We start from the raw sequence: 16,248 nt of genomic DNA, 5'->3' as shown, positions 1-16,248 counted from the left end.
AAAACTGAGAAAATTTTGAGCATTGTAATATGTTGGTAAACATATAATGTATATTTGATTTCTTCATTTCCCCTTTTTGTTATTATAAAACTATATTGTGTGTCATTAAAAACAAATCAATAAGTTATTCTCCACAGTTAAGGACTCGTTAGATGAATCACGGAATATCCTTTAAGTGTAGTCGTCTTTCCTTTTTTTTGGCTCAACAACCGTTGTCGGTCAAGGCCTGCATGTACCACTTGTGGGGTTGGATATCATTGACTTAAGGATTCCCCCTCCCCCATGTTTTAAAATATGTTATAAATAATAAATAGTCATTTAACCACATGGATCATTAGCAAAGATTCGCTTGAAACTTGTTTAAATCATTAGCTGCTTTACTACACCATATGAGTTTATCAAATGGTTAAACATAGTACATTCTTTTTTACCTGACTTTACCCTGCCTGTATTGTTGTAGTTAGTCATTGAAAATCACACCAATCAATCTCACCTACCATGTTGCTCATTTCAGTCAACTGCAACAAACTCTCTCCTTTCCCGATGCTTGATTAGACGATCCCAACGGATCCAGAAAACTGATACGCTTGACTACCAACTACAAAGTATCGAGAACATCAATATCCCAAGCACCCGAGTGTAGCTCGTTATTGAGTTAACCGGAAGAGATTGGATCAACTTAATTGCACTTACCACCGCGTACGTCTTGTGCTGCGATTTTCCTATCCTATCAGCCCCGGAGACACTCTGGTTTTATGTCCACAGTTTTGATGCTTCGAGATTTTTTCCGTATTCCTCCGCACAATATATATGAGTGATTGCTTGTACAAATGTATGTGTGTGTATGTAGATGTGTGCATCAGGCGATGCATTTTTTACATCTTTCCAGTGTTTTGTAATTTTCTCGTCATCAGCATCATCATCATCGCAACTACTATCATACAGCTCTTGGATGGATCGATTGTGAGCAGTCTGGTTTATTGGATGCCTCTAGCTAATATGTGTACACCATGTTTCGGACGGTGTGGGGTGTGGTAGCACGGTTTGTCTCGTTGTCGTCATCCTTGTCAGCTGCAATGCAATTGCAGCATAAAAGATAATGCAATTTAGGCGTACACGTCGGATTACAAATGGAAATTAACTGCATCCAATGGTTCGCCATCCGTCAGGAAGGAAGCGTCACCGAATGGTATGCTCCAAATGCGGCTACAACAAAGCAAAAAGAACAAAGCACTAAGACAGCAAGCCGTCCGAGCTTTGGGACGAACATCGCGTTTCGGCACGGATTGTACATCCTCGCCGCGTTCGCACCGAATGCACCGAACACAAGTGAAGCAGCAACGATCATATCGCTAAACTGTCCATTCAGCAAATAGTCAAAAACTCTTTCCTGTCACGCTTCGAATGATGACGGTGTTGCCTCGTTGCGCTATCCAATCCACGAGCCGTGTTCCCCTGACCGAAACACCGTTGACCGTTTTCTTTTTTTTGCTCACCTTTCCCTTCCGGGCAAATCTGTTTTTCCCTTTCCGCCTTTGTTGCACTTTAATGGTGCAGTCCGGTTCCGTTTCCGTGCTGCAGTTCGCGCGGCCCATGGAACGATGGGCAGCACGAAGTTTGGTGACGAATTACGCGTCGTCAGATGAATGCACTCTGCCTGTCTGGAGTGTGCATGGATGAATGTTTTGGATATGGGGCTCATTTTTCACCATTTTTATTGGTTCTTACTGACAAGCTTGTGACAGGAATGTTGAAGTGAAATAAGATTCTTCTCGCAGGTCTTGCAAGTAAAAAAAGGGAACAATCGAAAGTAGATAAGCAATAGTTTTAAGTTGAATTCTCAAATTTTCACACAATTTACAACAAAATTTTACTCTTATTTCCACTATATCAATCAAGAGTCTTGTAGTCTATCCAATGCTTTAAAATATTCTTCCATTACTCATGGTGAATCTTTATTTTCATCGCTAGGAAGTTCGCCTGCAAGAACAATGCCTCCAGGTGCAGGTGCATCGAACTCGAACAAAGCATGAAGCGTTCTTTTATTACATTTATGCTTAATTTCTCGTCAAAAAAATAGGAAAAAAGCCAAATCCGTCGATAGTCCTGGACTGGTGTTCCCGATGCGTTTCGGAGCGAATGCGCCTCGAAGCCTTTCCGGCCGAAACGATGGCGAAGGACCGTAAGAATACTCAATTGTATCCAATTCAAGTACCCCCGAAGTGTACATCGAAATGAACTTGCGCTACGTACGGGAACGCACTACACTCCCCTCTTTATGTATGCGTGTGTGTTCCACTAACGCGCGACGCTAGACATTTTCCACCCACGGATGCGTTTTGGCCCGGAGGCCCTGGTTGGTGTCCCAAGAACGGTGGGATGATTTCCGAATGGTTGCATTCCTTACGTCTGCTGGCCGGGACGGTTGCAGCATGGCAGGATTGAATGCACAAAGTGCACAGTGCACCAGTACGACGACCACTTGACAAACTCGCGCTACGACACAAGCGTACGGCAACGTGGGCCCTCGCGGGCGCGCGGTGTGTTTGCTTCGACTCTTGTATTTGCCTTGTGGCAGACCGAACATTCAGATTGCTTGGGGTCTGCCGCAAACGGAACCGCTCCGGGTGCATCCAGTGTGCATTTGGACATCTATTCCGTACTGGCCGCCTCTCGCCCCGCTTCCTTACCAGTCCTCATGCACTTGAACAATAGCCTGCTGGGAGTGGGTGACGAATTGATCATCGAATCTTTGCCCGACGCAGCCTGAGCGCTGCCGGTTCGTGTTAGAGGATTTTGGTGGTACGTTGTTGTTTTTTTTTCACTTTTATTGTTATCAAGTCTAGTTTATATCGCTCGAAAATTGGAAACGGACTTTTTTAGTCTTCGCTTTTTAAAAGTCTGTTTTTATTTTATTTAGTTATTTCGTAACGCACGTAGCGAGCAGAGCGGTGTGGGTAGGCTGGTACCATGGTCCGTCTCGCTCCATTTGTTCAAGTGTCTAGCTGTATTGCATAAACACACATACACACACATACATACACATACATATAACAAAACACATACACGGTACCGAGGTTCCGATTGGAAATTGCGCGCTTTCACCGAAAAATCTATTTCTAGATTGATAAAAAAACGAGTCCCGATCGCACCCATTATCCCAAGGGCTTTAATATGTTTTTGATGATGAACACTGCGATAGTGCACCATTCTGCATACGGTGCGTTGTGGTGCATCAATGTGCGAATAAATGCACTGAGCGCTGTTGTATCACCAGGGAGGGAAAGGAAAGCGTGAGGAAAATTGATGGATAGTTGACAAAAAGTTGAACAAAAAAAAGGAAGCGAGAAAAATAGCAACAAGAACCAAGGCATTGTACGCGGATAATAGACCGCTACTGCGAAACCAGAAGAGAGTAGGATACGCGAGGAGTGGTGGAAGGAAGAGGATAGAAGAGGGCTCCGGTTCCTCAATTGCAGTCTAGCGCTAAACACTGGGCACAATGATGTTTTTCAGGTTTACACACTGTTCGCGCTCGGCGTGTTGCGGATGCGGAAAAAGTGGTGCAGCCTGGTGAGTCTGTGTGGTGTCTTCTGAAGTGCACGGCACAAGTTGACGGACCTGTGTTTTACGATTTTTGCACATAATAGGTAACGCAGCAATATACTGTTCCGTTCACGTTACTGTATAGCTGGGGTAGGAATGCAGTTGAAAAAATATAAAACAAAGTGCTAAGGGTTACATTAATGCTTACATTTTTATTCAAATTAAAACTAGTTCAAAAAATAAAGTTATACAAATAATTTACGGCATAATGGCGAAATGCTGATGAATGCATGCGGTGGTCCAATTTAATCAGGCATTTTGATCGGGCAATCAGGTTTGTTGTGACGCTTTCATAGGGCCTTGATTTATCTTTTTGTGAGTGTAAATAGGGTTAGTAAATTAACTTATTAGAAAATTAGTACGAAAATTCAGAAATTCTTACATGTTACATTAACATCTTTTTAATATTTTAAATCTTGGCATGAATTCTTTGTATCCTTGTAAATTAAGTTAATAGCAACGATTTTCTTGCCAATAAATTTATCGAAATAAATAAATAAATAAAACAAATAAACATATCAGAAAAAAAAATAATTCGTATTTTTAAATGAAAAAAATATTTAAAATCATATAATGAAACCAAATATAAATGTTTTTAAGCAAATAACAAAGTTATGTTTAGCTAAGCCAATTCATTTATCAAGGAATTAAAATATTGATCATAATATTTAAGTAAATTCAATCAAAAGTAATTCTGCGAGAAGAATTTAGTTAACACAAATATTTTAAAAAAGTAATGCAAATTTTGGCAACATGAAATTATTTAATGCTTCTTAGATTAAGTTGACCTCTTTCTTTAAAAATGTGAGAAATATTTTATTATAATGCTTGATCTCCTGTTAAATGAAAATAAGTAATTAAGCTGAATTTATGATGCTTTAATCTAATGAAAAATTGTTCAAAAGCCTAAGGAGAAAAATATGAAACTACAAGAAAAACCAAAGAAAAAAAAGAATATGATAAACAAAGAAACAAAACAAAGAATGAAAAAAATAAAGAAAAGTACACAGACTTTAAAAATACTAAAGACGCTTATGACTATATCGGCCAGACATCCTCCTTAATTTTGAAATTAATCATCAATGTTGTCCATCGCTGCAATGAAGGCGTTTAGGTGGAAATAATGAGGTCGAAACAACCAGGGTCAATGTATTCTGCTGGCCAACCATAGAGGTCCAGGGTCGGGCAGGTGCAGTAAAGCAGAATAAAATTTCGCATTGTTTTCATCACGCGCCAAACCGTCACTTATTCATGATGCTCAGCGCCTGCAAGTAAAATGAACAAATTTGATAAAATATTCGATTCTGCAGAGAGCCAGCGGTCAGCAAAGGCCCCTAGTCCAGCATGCCGTTTCCTTTCATTGTTGGAAAAAGGATGAGCAGAAGCATCCTAGCATCATTCCGATTACCAAAGGGATTTGAGACATGGCCATGGCGCACCCTAGCCATTACGTAGGTGAATGCAAACTCGTCGTCCTACGTTCCTTGTACGCAACACTATACCTCTGCACGGAAAGGGGTGGGCGCATGATGGTTGGCAAAAGGGAAAATCAGCATGCAAAGGATGTGAAGTTGAGAAATTACACCGAGGGTTAAAAGATGGCCGATCTATGCGCCAATGGTCGCGGAACTGTAGGGGTGTTACTGGGGAGAGGTAGGTGTGCGATAGAAAATGGAGAAACGGTACGCTAGAGCCGCTTGAACAACGGGAACGTGGGATGCAGGTAGCAGGGACGGAGCGATTAAAAAAGATAGCAAAGCGAGGGAAGCGAGATAGACGGAAGGATAATCATCCCTTACGCGTGGGTGACCGAGTGGGTGGAGACGTCCGGCACAACTGGCGTTTGGGTGAAAGTTTTTTAAAAAAGGGGGAAGACTTTTTGGTCCCTTTTTCTTTTGCCGTGCAGTGCCGGGATAGAGTTTGTTCAGATTTTTGCCACTTCTCTGTGGCATTCCGTTGACTTCGAGTTTCGTTTTGTGCACACAGTGAAGGTAAAAAGCGGGGGAGCATATTTTTCTCCTCGGCTCTGTTTCCATGCCACGCCACACCACTCCATTCCTTCCCATGCGCTGGGTTATGTAAAAGCGAGATTTTATATCGCAATGGCCTAAGGCCTCGCGCAGATCGTTCTCAGTCAGTGCTGTTTTCTTGTTTTTATTTTCTGTTTGATAAATAGGAGAATAAGGTATATTAGCGTTGTGTTATCTGCTCCCGGACACGATGCGACTCGTAATTTATTTCAGCATATAATACTATATCAAAGGAAAAGATTGCTTGCCGAGGCTATAAAATCGCACGCACACAGGACAATTCGAATAAGAGGCTGAAAAGTCGTAGTAAACAAGTTGTATTTAAATAATCGCTGAGAAGATGGGTGATAATCGCTCATTAGGCTAACAGAAGTAATTTACAGCGAAGTAATTCTAAACATGATTTAGAAACTAAATAAAACTTCCATATCTGAAATGGATTGTGATATGCAATTAGAAAACTATTTACTTTACAACGTTACAACTCAACGCTTCACAATCACGCTAAATCTTAAATTATCATGAGAAAAAATCACATGTTGAATAAGAGTTTGAACGAAAATATCAGAAACAATTTCATAATATTAAACCTTTTGCACTATTTGTTTCCGTACATTTCGGGCTCATATTCTAGAAAATGGTCTATTTTCTATTTGTTCTTCTTGGTGTTACGACCTATGTAGCTATGACGTTCTTTAAACGCCTTATATATCAAGAAACCAAATAGTCTGACCTTGTACCATTTACTTTAATCAAGAATCTAGCTTACATATTCAATATTTAATAATATTTCACGCATGTAGGTATTTGGATCATTCAATTATTTCAATTAGACGACACAATTGAACTGCATTCAAAATACTATTTAAACAGTTGTTATGTTGGAAATTCGATTAAAGGTAAGTGATTACCACAATGAAAATAGCATAAACAATTTAGAGGATAGCATATTTAAGAGTTTTTCACGATCACGAGTTTATTAACTCTTTAATTAAAATACAACATTATAAACAATATTAAGGAAGTTTTTTAAGCTGTTTGTTTTCATTCTCAGTCTGCCACTGCATCGTTCAGTGCGAGATTTCCATAGCATTCTCTGTGACTTATTCCATCGCTATAACTCCGTACAGAAGAAACAGAAAATAACTGAAGCGTAAGATGGAAGAAATAATTAAACATGGCGTCTGTTTTCGTTTCAAACCCGGCCTTTGTTTTACTTCTCGCAGCAGCAACCCACTACCACGATACCCAAGCATCCACCCTAGGCTGCTGCCGTTTCGTCGGACAATGAATAGAGTCTTGGTTTGGACGTTAACTAGCTTTAGTTAGACTATCACTTTTTGCACCTTCTTTTGTTACCTCGGTACAGCGCCCCTTGTGCCCTTAGTGTACTCGATGGCTGCTGGCAGAGGGATGGTAAACAGTCCAGCTCATGCATAAAACATGCTAGATATAATCCCCGACACTTTTCTCCACCGCTTACCGTACTCTGCACAGTGTCCGTGCGTTTAGCTCACTCCCCAAAGTAGAAAACATATCTGGCTGACTCGTGTCCTGCAGCCCCCAGTACTGGTGGGGAACACAATTGAAGTCTTTAGTCTAACAAAAATGGGAAACCAATTTCCGTTCATGTAAAAGCGTTCTGATCCGTGAGCGTTTCTTAAGGCAAAGCGAAAGAATATGAAAATCATAAAAGAAAGAACTTTTTCGATGCAAAAGTAGAGCAATAGTGAAATGAAATAACGATCAAACATTTATTTTACTCGGACAAGAACGCTCAAACATATTCGACTACAGATCCCATTGAATGCTTTTAAACAAACATTTATTGATTAGAGTTTGCGGATTAAATATGACCGGCAGTTTACACACATTTCGACCATCTAGCAGACCGGAATGGCAGACCGTTCCGAGTCCCATCCACGATACCGATTGCTCTGAATTCATAATCAAGCGCAGCCGGTTTTTGTCCCTAAAGAGCTCTATTATATTTAGGTCCTGGCCGTGTTACAAGCGCACCAGGCGTAGGCGTCAAGCATTCGTATCCATTCGCCCTGCCGGTACGGCCAAGTTCCGGTTCATCCAACGGGCAAACATTAAACCAACCCTGGCGTCTTCCACCTGACGTTTTGTCGGACCGGAGGGCTTCTTTCCCTATCCGACCCAAAAGGGCAGCACACAGTGTGCCTGCCTAGACATAGAGCACAATCTTACGCACACTACCATATATTACTCTAGAATTTCATCTTTGTGTCCACCCTCACTCCTTTCCCTCCCCATGTGCAGCTCCCTTTAGAGGAGATGGTTAGAGGATATGGGTGGGAGAAAACGTATTAAGTCACACTGTCGCAGTAAACTGCGTCGTCACCAGCTCGTCCACGTAGTCGTTTCAGGATCGGACGAAATCGTGCACCATCTTTATTTCACCCCTTTTACTGTCCGGTTCCCGTTGCAGCCATGTTGAAATTAACATGCCCACACAGACGCACAGACGCACTCACACTCACATGGTCACCTCCTCCCACTCTACATGAAAACAGGAACGTGTTTCCATTCGCTCCTCATCCCACAAGCTTGCGCACCCTCGCCACCTTCCTTTGGTACGGAAAACAAATTCCAAGCAGGCGGACCGAACTGACCAACGGCTGGAGCACACACGAGGTAGATGCCAGATAAGGGATCTTTCGTCCGAAATAATGTGCTGCAATTAAATGGAATGAGCTTTGGAACATCCGCCCTTTTTCCAGTGGGTTGAGTTTTGCAAACGGGTGTTTGTGCAAGAAAGAGCGAGAAAGAGAGTAAGAGCATCTGAGAGAGGCACAGGGGGAGCACAGGGGAAAAAGAAAAGAAAAACGAAGTGAGCTGGAAAGCGGGGAAACGATGAAGGTGGTCGGTGAAATGCTTGAGGCTAAGCCATACCGCCAGTGCTGCTCCCTTTTCGTCCGGTCGTTGCCTGGCAGCCAGCACATTTCCCCCGGACCACCAGCTAGCATGAAGAGGGTTGGGAAGAACGGAAAGCCGAAAATTTATATTCTAGAAATGTTTTTATTCCTTTTTCTTTTTCCCTCCCACTCCTCGCTCACGGACCCAAAACCTTCCGCTTCACTACTTTCCCCCCTTGTGCGTCCGGCGTTTTGTGCCGGGATTGGAAAGCTAGATTCGCCTTCGTTCTAGCTCAGATTTTATCCTCCCTTCCTAGGAGCGTCTGGTGGTATGACAGCGAGGTCGGCTGGTGGGTTCGAGATGAAAAACGCATGGACGGCATGGGCAAAGGCGGAAGGGCGGTTTTGGGTTTTATTTTTCCTATCTTTTTAGCCAGGCGCTGCATATTTTAGAAGCAGATAAGCGTACCGGTCACACAGAGGAAACACCTTATCCGTTTGCAAAAGGGGTTGAAATGGAAGTCGACACGGGGGTGTGGGTGGCGGAAGAAGGATACCATGCTGGGGGGAAGGAGAGGGGATGGATAAAAGTAAAGGGATATATCTTCCATCCGATGGTCAGCAAACTCGATCTAACCAGCGCCCGCACCCTAGCCGACCCGCCACATTCCAAACTCCACAACGTTGGATAAATGCTTCGTTCTGGTTGCCTTCGTTGTGTTGTCATTGCACGTCTCTGGCGTTGGAGGGAGACCCCAACGTCCCTGCATCCTTTCCATGTGATGGTCTTTGCACGCAAGCACGAGAGCATTGCGTTCGAGAAGCAAAGACATGAATGGCATTTGGAGAGGCTGAGAGATGAGGAAAATGAAACGAAAGAATTCTTGAAGCTTTGCAGTACTGTTAAAGGGGATTAATGGAAGTACGCTTGTCAGTTACGGTGCCTCTCATTTCGGCCGAGCTACGTGGGTGAGCAGAATGGCGTTGTTTTCTTTTGCAGATGCTGTGAGAAATATATGTTTTTTTATTTAAATGACTCTGAAGAAAAAACTTGGCAACTTATACCAGTTGGCTTTGTGTCCATAGCTCCTAGCTAAATAAATGAAAATACAGTTTTACCAGAAATCAGGTTAGTGCTGTATTTTAAAATTAATTAATTCTCCATTCATTCTACACGATAAACAACGAAAAGAACTCATCGTTCGGCCATTTTTCAAAACAAACGCTTCTTTAAACACGGAACACCCAAAAACCTCCGCATCCATCTATCATCGGTGTCAGTGTGTGCCGATCCTTCATTCGCCTTCAAAACGAGCCCGGCCCCAAACATCTACAATGCATTAGATATGAGCATAATTACCCTTCTATAAATATAAAATCGGACCCACTCGGCCGTTTGCCTGTGAACGCGCGACCCTTTGCCACTCGCATCGGGCTGGGCAGGGGTTTTGATGTCAGGGCAACCCACAGCTTTTCATCAACCCATCGAGCGCACAGCGGATTCTTTCATTCAAATTAGAAAAGGGTTAGAGTGCTCTCTCTCGTTTGAAGTGTGTGTGTGAAGGGCGCTTCTTTTCCGTGCATTCAAATGCCGACCCGGGCGAGCGGGCAAATTGTGCCAGAAGCGTGGACGGCCAGCCGTGCGGGGGGGGGGGGGGGGGGGTTCCGTTGCTCGGGAAAAGGTGTATCGGGAACGGTGGTCGTACTTTGGGAAAATGAGTTTTCAAAAACAGGCCACAGTAGACACCCGCCATCTTGTTTGCCTTGCTCTGCTTACGCCCAAGACGCACACGGTTTGTGGAGCGAAGCGTTGTGAAATAATATTTAAATATTCATCCTTCGCTTGAGCTGAATTCGACAGCCGGGTTTGAGAGGGCAATCGCTATCAAGTCGGAATTGTACGGAGCGTTTCTATGGAGAAAGTGCACGAAGGGCGTGGAGGATGTTTGGTACGCAAATAAGTTGGGCAATTTTTTTATTTGCGCAACATGCAACAGAAATGTTTTCAAATCTTTGCCAAGGGTACCACAGCCTGAAAGATGAACTAAGCAGCGGAATGCTGTTCAGAATGGCCTTCTTTCTATATGTTGTTATACTGCAAATATGAAGCAAATTATTGTTTGAAAGGTAAATTTAACACATTTTTAGTAAAGTCAACAAGATAACCAAACCTTAAATTTCCACCTCCAAGCTTGAAAACCTCAAACTCCTTTTAGAGCGAACCGAACGACGACCCACTCCTGTTCCTGTTCTCCATTGCTGTCATTCCCAAACAGAAACCATTCCTTTCGCTAGCGTAACTTATTTAATTCGAAAGTTGAACGAAGCAGTTACATAAAATATAATGAAAAATTAAAATGCTTACTTTGCTCCATAAATAAAACAGCACTTTGCTGCTTGCGGTCCTTTTCTGGGCAGACAGCAGCAGATCGCTTCAGACCCCCGGGGGGAAATCAGTCTCTCCGTTTGCATACCGAGGACTCGGTACCATCTTTGGTACCAATGTGCGCACATTGCCGAGTCCACTTGAACGAAAGTGACCATCGAAACGAGAGAAAATGTAGAAGATGGTGGAAAAAACTAAGATAAATGGTTTCGTTTGTGTCGGGTAGTTTTTTTTCCCCGCTTCATTTCGTCTCCTCCTCCTTCTCATACGATCTCTCAGGGGTCCCTGGTACACGATGGTACAAAATTGTGCGGGGATGCTATCAGTTTCTGGAGAAGTTTCGCATCCTCTTACCACACCATAAAATGGGGAATAGTGTGTTGCGTTTCGTTCTATCTCGAGAATCTCGGTGGCGCACTGTTCCATTTTATGTACTAGAAACCCTATGCAAAAACCCCTCATTTCCTTCAGGAAGAAGCGGCCCCACCTTCAGACTGTCCGCTTGAACTCGGCTACTGTGAAAGTTTAAATTATAAAAGTGCCGTTTCCTTCCTGTAGTGCCGTTGAGAATAACGTCGCAACCGTTTTCTTTCCCACCACAGGACCCTCGGTGCGCTTCGACCACATGTCACGTCAGCTTGGTACGTGAAACTTTATCCAGTTTTTTTTGCACTCATGCTCTGTCTCCTGCTCTCGCTTTTCTGTTCATTAGAATTTTAAACATAATTTATTTTCAACATCGAGCCACCGGGTACCTTCATTAGACATTCTAGACAAGCATCGTCTAGAAGCGATGGAGTACTTTTCTCCGAGCTCCGTGCCCGAGTTCACCGTTGCTATTGGTCGGACTGAGTTGGAGCCGAGAGCGTCCATAGAAGACACCAAATCCCTCGAGCGTAGGTCCAGCGGTACAACGGAACGGGTTTGTCGGTTCGATCATTTGCTTCAGTTGAGCAAGGATAAATTCACAGCGGTACAAGACCGTATGAGATAGTGCTACGTCTACTGCTGGCAACGCTTGCATTATTAGAACCACTAGACACCCAGCAAGGGTCCCGAGCTAAGCTTATTCACTGGAAAACCATACTCCCCTCAGCACGGGAAGGATCTTGTTTTGCCCACACACCCGAACAGGGGAAGGATTAGGAGCGGTCAAACCAAGATAAAGTAGTGTTCTCTTGCAACTTGTAGCACGATCGGTGTGATACGATTGAACTGATGATAGCATTATGTATTGGATTGGACCCAGGCAGCCGTGGTATTAGGATATTGTAAGGGAAAGATACAGCTACGAATACAACACGAAGAAACAAAACTTAGAGATAGCTGAAAACAGTGAGGAAACGGGTAATCGATTTGTGAAATGCAATTGGTTCGGTTATTTTTGCAAGAAAGATAAGATTTAATAAAAAAATGCAATTACAGTTCTTCGGATCTTTATAATTGGAAGCGTTGTATTTGTTTATTTCGAAGTAATTACTTGATTACTTCAACCGTAAAATGACGAATTACTGCAAAAATAATAAATTTAAAGTTTTTATTTCAAGTAGTCAAGTGATTTTTTCGACAAAGATATCAATACGGCGTCTTCATCCGCGATATTTTACGATGTATCGTATTTTATGCAATTCAACGCTGCATGATCATGGTGTTCGAATGGCATATATAACAAGTTATATAATAAGTTAAAAGCTAGCTAAACGAGCATTTGGGAATAACTAATTCAAAATCAAGGTTCATCAGGGCTGGTCTGGTGGTACAGTCGTGAACTTATACGTCGTGAACAACATGTCTTGGGTTCTAGACCCGAATATACCGTGTCCCCATACGTAGGACTGACTATCCTACTAGGGTAACAATAACAGGTTGGCTGATAAGTCCCCGGTCTAACAAAGAAAAACACATTTTTTGGTCAAAATTCGTTTTTATTATTCAACATAGTTCCCTTCAAGAGCGATACAACGATTATAACGACCTTCCAATTTTGTTGATACCATTTTGGTAGTACTCCTTCGGTTTTGCCTCAAAATAGGCCTCAGTTTCGGCGACCACCTCTACATTGCAGCCAAATTTTTTCCCTGCGAGCATCCTTTTGAGGTCTGAGAACAAGAAAAAGTCGCTGGGGGCCAGATCTGGAGAATACGGTGGGTGGGGAAGCAATTCGAAGCCCAATTTATGAATTTTTGCCATCGTTCTCAATGACTTGTGGCACGGTGCGTTGTCTTGGTGGAACAACAAAATAACAAAAGTTGCTTGATAAAAGACGCTCTGTCTCACAAACTAATTGACATACAGACGTCAAATTTTGACACGAATCATTTGAATGTTGGTACTATATAAAAAAAATGCATTTAATACTAGCGGCGCCACCTATGTGTCAGACCGGGGACTTATCAGCCAACCTGTTATGTCACTGAAAGCCAAGCTCACTTTCACTAGTAAGTTCAGGCAGGCCTTGACCGACAACGGTTGTTGTGCCAAAGAAGAAGAAGAAGAAGAATGAAAAATCAAGGTCAAGCCTATAAGTTTAATTTAAAATTATGGAAGTATTTTGTGAAACTTATAAAATATAAGTACAGTGAAATCTCTGCATAGTGAAACCAACAACAAATCCAAACTAGTGATGGGAAAAATCAAGTTTTTGTCGGAATCGATTTCGGCTAGCTCTGCAGTTTTCTGGAATCGGTTCCAGATAGTAAGAATCAGTTTCCGGAATCGATTCCGGAATCGGTTCCGGAATTGATTCCGGAATCGGCTCTGGAATCGGAATCGGTTCCGGAATCGACTCCGGAATCGAAATCGGTTTCGAAATCGAAATCGGTTCTCGAATCGAAATTGGCTCCTAAATTAGAATCCGCTTCCAAACGGAGTCAGTTTCGGCATCGCCATTGGGTACTACATAAAGATAACCGCAAAAAATCAAAATTTGCTTGTAAAAGATTCATTCTCATGGAGATTCCCGGACTGATTTCGCTTCTAAAACTTCTTTTTTCAATTCAAGAACGAATTCACATTCCGAGACTAATTCTTATTCTGAAGTCAATTATTTATTTATTTATTTATTTATTTGAATCAAAGTTATCGGGCAGTATGCCTAAATAACTTAATGCTTACAGAGTACAATTTTAAAGTATGGCCCTAGAACTAACTTGAATATGCTGACGCAGCTGACTAACGGATTGATTGAAATCTGCTGATAACCCTAACCTATTATACACATCAATCATTTTGAGCAGTGGATCATTGGCACCAAAACCAGTCGATCTAAAAGGGCTTCTTAGTAGCTCTCTACTTCTAAGACCTCTAGAGGGAGTAGAAAAGCAAATAAAATTTAAAATGTCAGGTGCATCAAAATCTCCAATTAATAGTTTATGCATAAAAGTTATCTGAGCCGTAGTTCTCCTATGCTGTAAAGTCTCTAAGCCAAATAGTAAACACCGAACATTATACGAAGGACGTGGAATTTGGTTTGACCAGGGAAGACGATGAAACATGACACGTGTGATTTTTTTCTGATTTTTTTCAATTTTATCTATGTATATGATTTGATGGGGACACCAAACTACACTGGCAAATTCCAGGATGGGACGGACTAAAGAACGGTATAATGTTTTTAAACTGAAAGGATCTTTAAAGTCGGCTGAGACACGTAAGACAAATCCTAACAGTTTAAGAGCTTTAGTGACGATAGTTTGATAATGGCTAGATAAACTAAGCTTACTGTCTAAAATAACTCCTAAGTCCCGAACCTGAGAAAAACGTGGAACGCTGTCTTCATTGATTTTGTAGTTATAAATAATAGGATTTTTTTTCTTTGAGAATGTTATACAACTACATTTGCTAACATTAAGTAACATTTCATTATTAAAACACCATGCAGAAAAATAGTTTAACGAGTCTTGTAACATTTCACAGTCGTCAGAATATTTAACAGGTAGGAACATTATGATTCCATTATCGCGGCAAATTGCGATTCGCAGGTCAATTCCGATTCCGGAGCCGATTCTGATCGCTGAATTGATTCCAGAGCCGACTCGGGAATCGGCTCCGGAGTCAACTCCGGAATCTGCTCCAGAGTCAACTCTGGAATCGGCTACGGAATCGACTCTGGAATCGGCTCCGGAGTCAACTCCGGAATTGGCTCCCGAGTCAACTCCGCAATCGATTCCAGTATCGGAATTGGCTCCGGAATTGATTCCGAACACGGAATCGGAAACGGCTCCGGAATAGATTCTGAACATGGATTCCGAATCGGGTAGGTCCGATTTCGAGCTCCCACCACTAATCCAAACCTACGTAGGCGTGACGTACAGATAGGTGAACGCATTTTTAAAGACGTCCCAGAATTCACCTAGCTCGGATCAAAGGTCAGCAACGACAATAGCATGATAGCTGAGTTGCGCGCAAGGATGCTGGCTGCCAACCAGTCATTCTACAGCCTGAGAAATCCGTTCACTTCTAAGAACCTGTTGTGACGGACGAAGCTGGGACTATATAGCACATACGCCTCTGAGACATGGACACTGTCCAAATCTGATGAAACCCTCTTAGTCGCGTTCGAGAGGGAAATGCTCAGAAGGATCCTTGGCCCCGTATATGTAAAAAGACAATAGAGGAGCTGTTATTACAACGAGCTATATAGATGTACGGCGACCTCACCGTCGCACAACGTATCAAGCTCGCCAGGCTCCGGTAGGCTGGCGACGTTGTACGCATGGAAACGGACGACCCAGCCCATAAAGTCTTTTTAGGCCGTCCACAAGAACAGAGGAGGGATGTTAGGGCCAAATTGAGGTGGCAAGATGGTGTTCAGGTGTACGCCATTAAGGCCGGGATAACGGATTGGCAAACGAAGGCGCGATACCGTAAGCGGCTTAGGACACTCAAGCGCCAGGCGGTTGTAGTGCTGGATAATTAAGTAAGTAGGATCGAGATTTAAGGTTAATTTTCAACGAAATTAGCTAAGAGAGATATTAATATTGTAGAAAACTAATAAAAGTGTTGCTATAAAGTATCCAAGAAATCAAGGTAAAACATGGCATTCTTTGACCAATATATTTGTTAACTGTCATCCAATGTGCCGCTCAGAGAGTATTCGCCTTAGGGAGATACAGGCGTCCCCCGAGTTACGACCCCCTCGAGTTACGACGATTCGCAGATACGACGATTTTGATTTTGACAGTTAAAAGTTGTCATTGACAAGCAATTGATGTATTTTTTTGAATATCTGGGCTGATAACCGCTATACACACATTTCCAAAGATTCCACAACTACCCTATCTTGAATATCTATATTGTGTACGGTTTTTAAAATATAATTATTACAATATCAAATGTTATTTTG

General features: G+C 42.4%; 1 long non-coding RNA gene across 1 annotated transcript in view; it reads right to left on the bottom strand.

Moving 5' to 3' along the window:
• Positions 1 to 4,229: 4,229 nt before the first annotated feature.
• The window catches only part of LOC133391948 (uncharacterized), a 44,596-nt gene continuing 32,577 nt past the window's right edge, over positions 4,230 to 16,248 (bottom strand). The window contains exon 3 of the long non-coding RNA XR_009765375.1: positions 4,230 to 4,871. This is a non-coding gene — a long non-coding RNA (uncharacterized LOC133391948). The remainder of the gene's footprint in view (positions 4,872 to 16,248) is intronic.

This window comes from Anopheles gambiae, chromosome 2 (assembly GCF_943734735.2).
Source record: "Anopheles gambiae chromosome 2, idAnoGambNW_F1_1, whole genome shotgun sequence".
NCBI lineage: Eukaryota > Metazoa > Arthropoda > Insecta > Diptera > Culicidae > Anopheles > Anopheles gambiae.
Note: the sequence above shows the minus strand (reverse complement) of the source record. Positions and strands in the feature narration are given on the sequence as shown.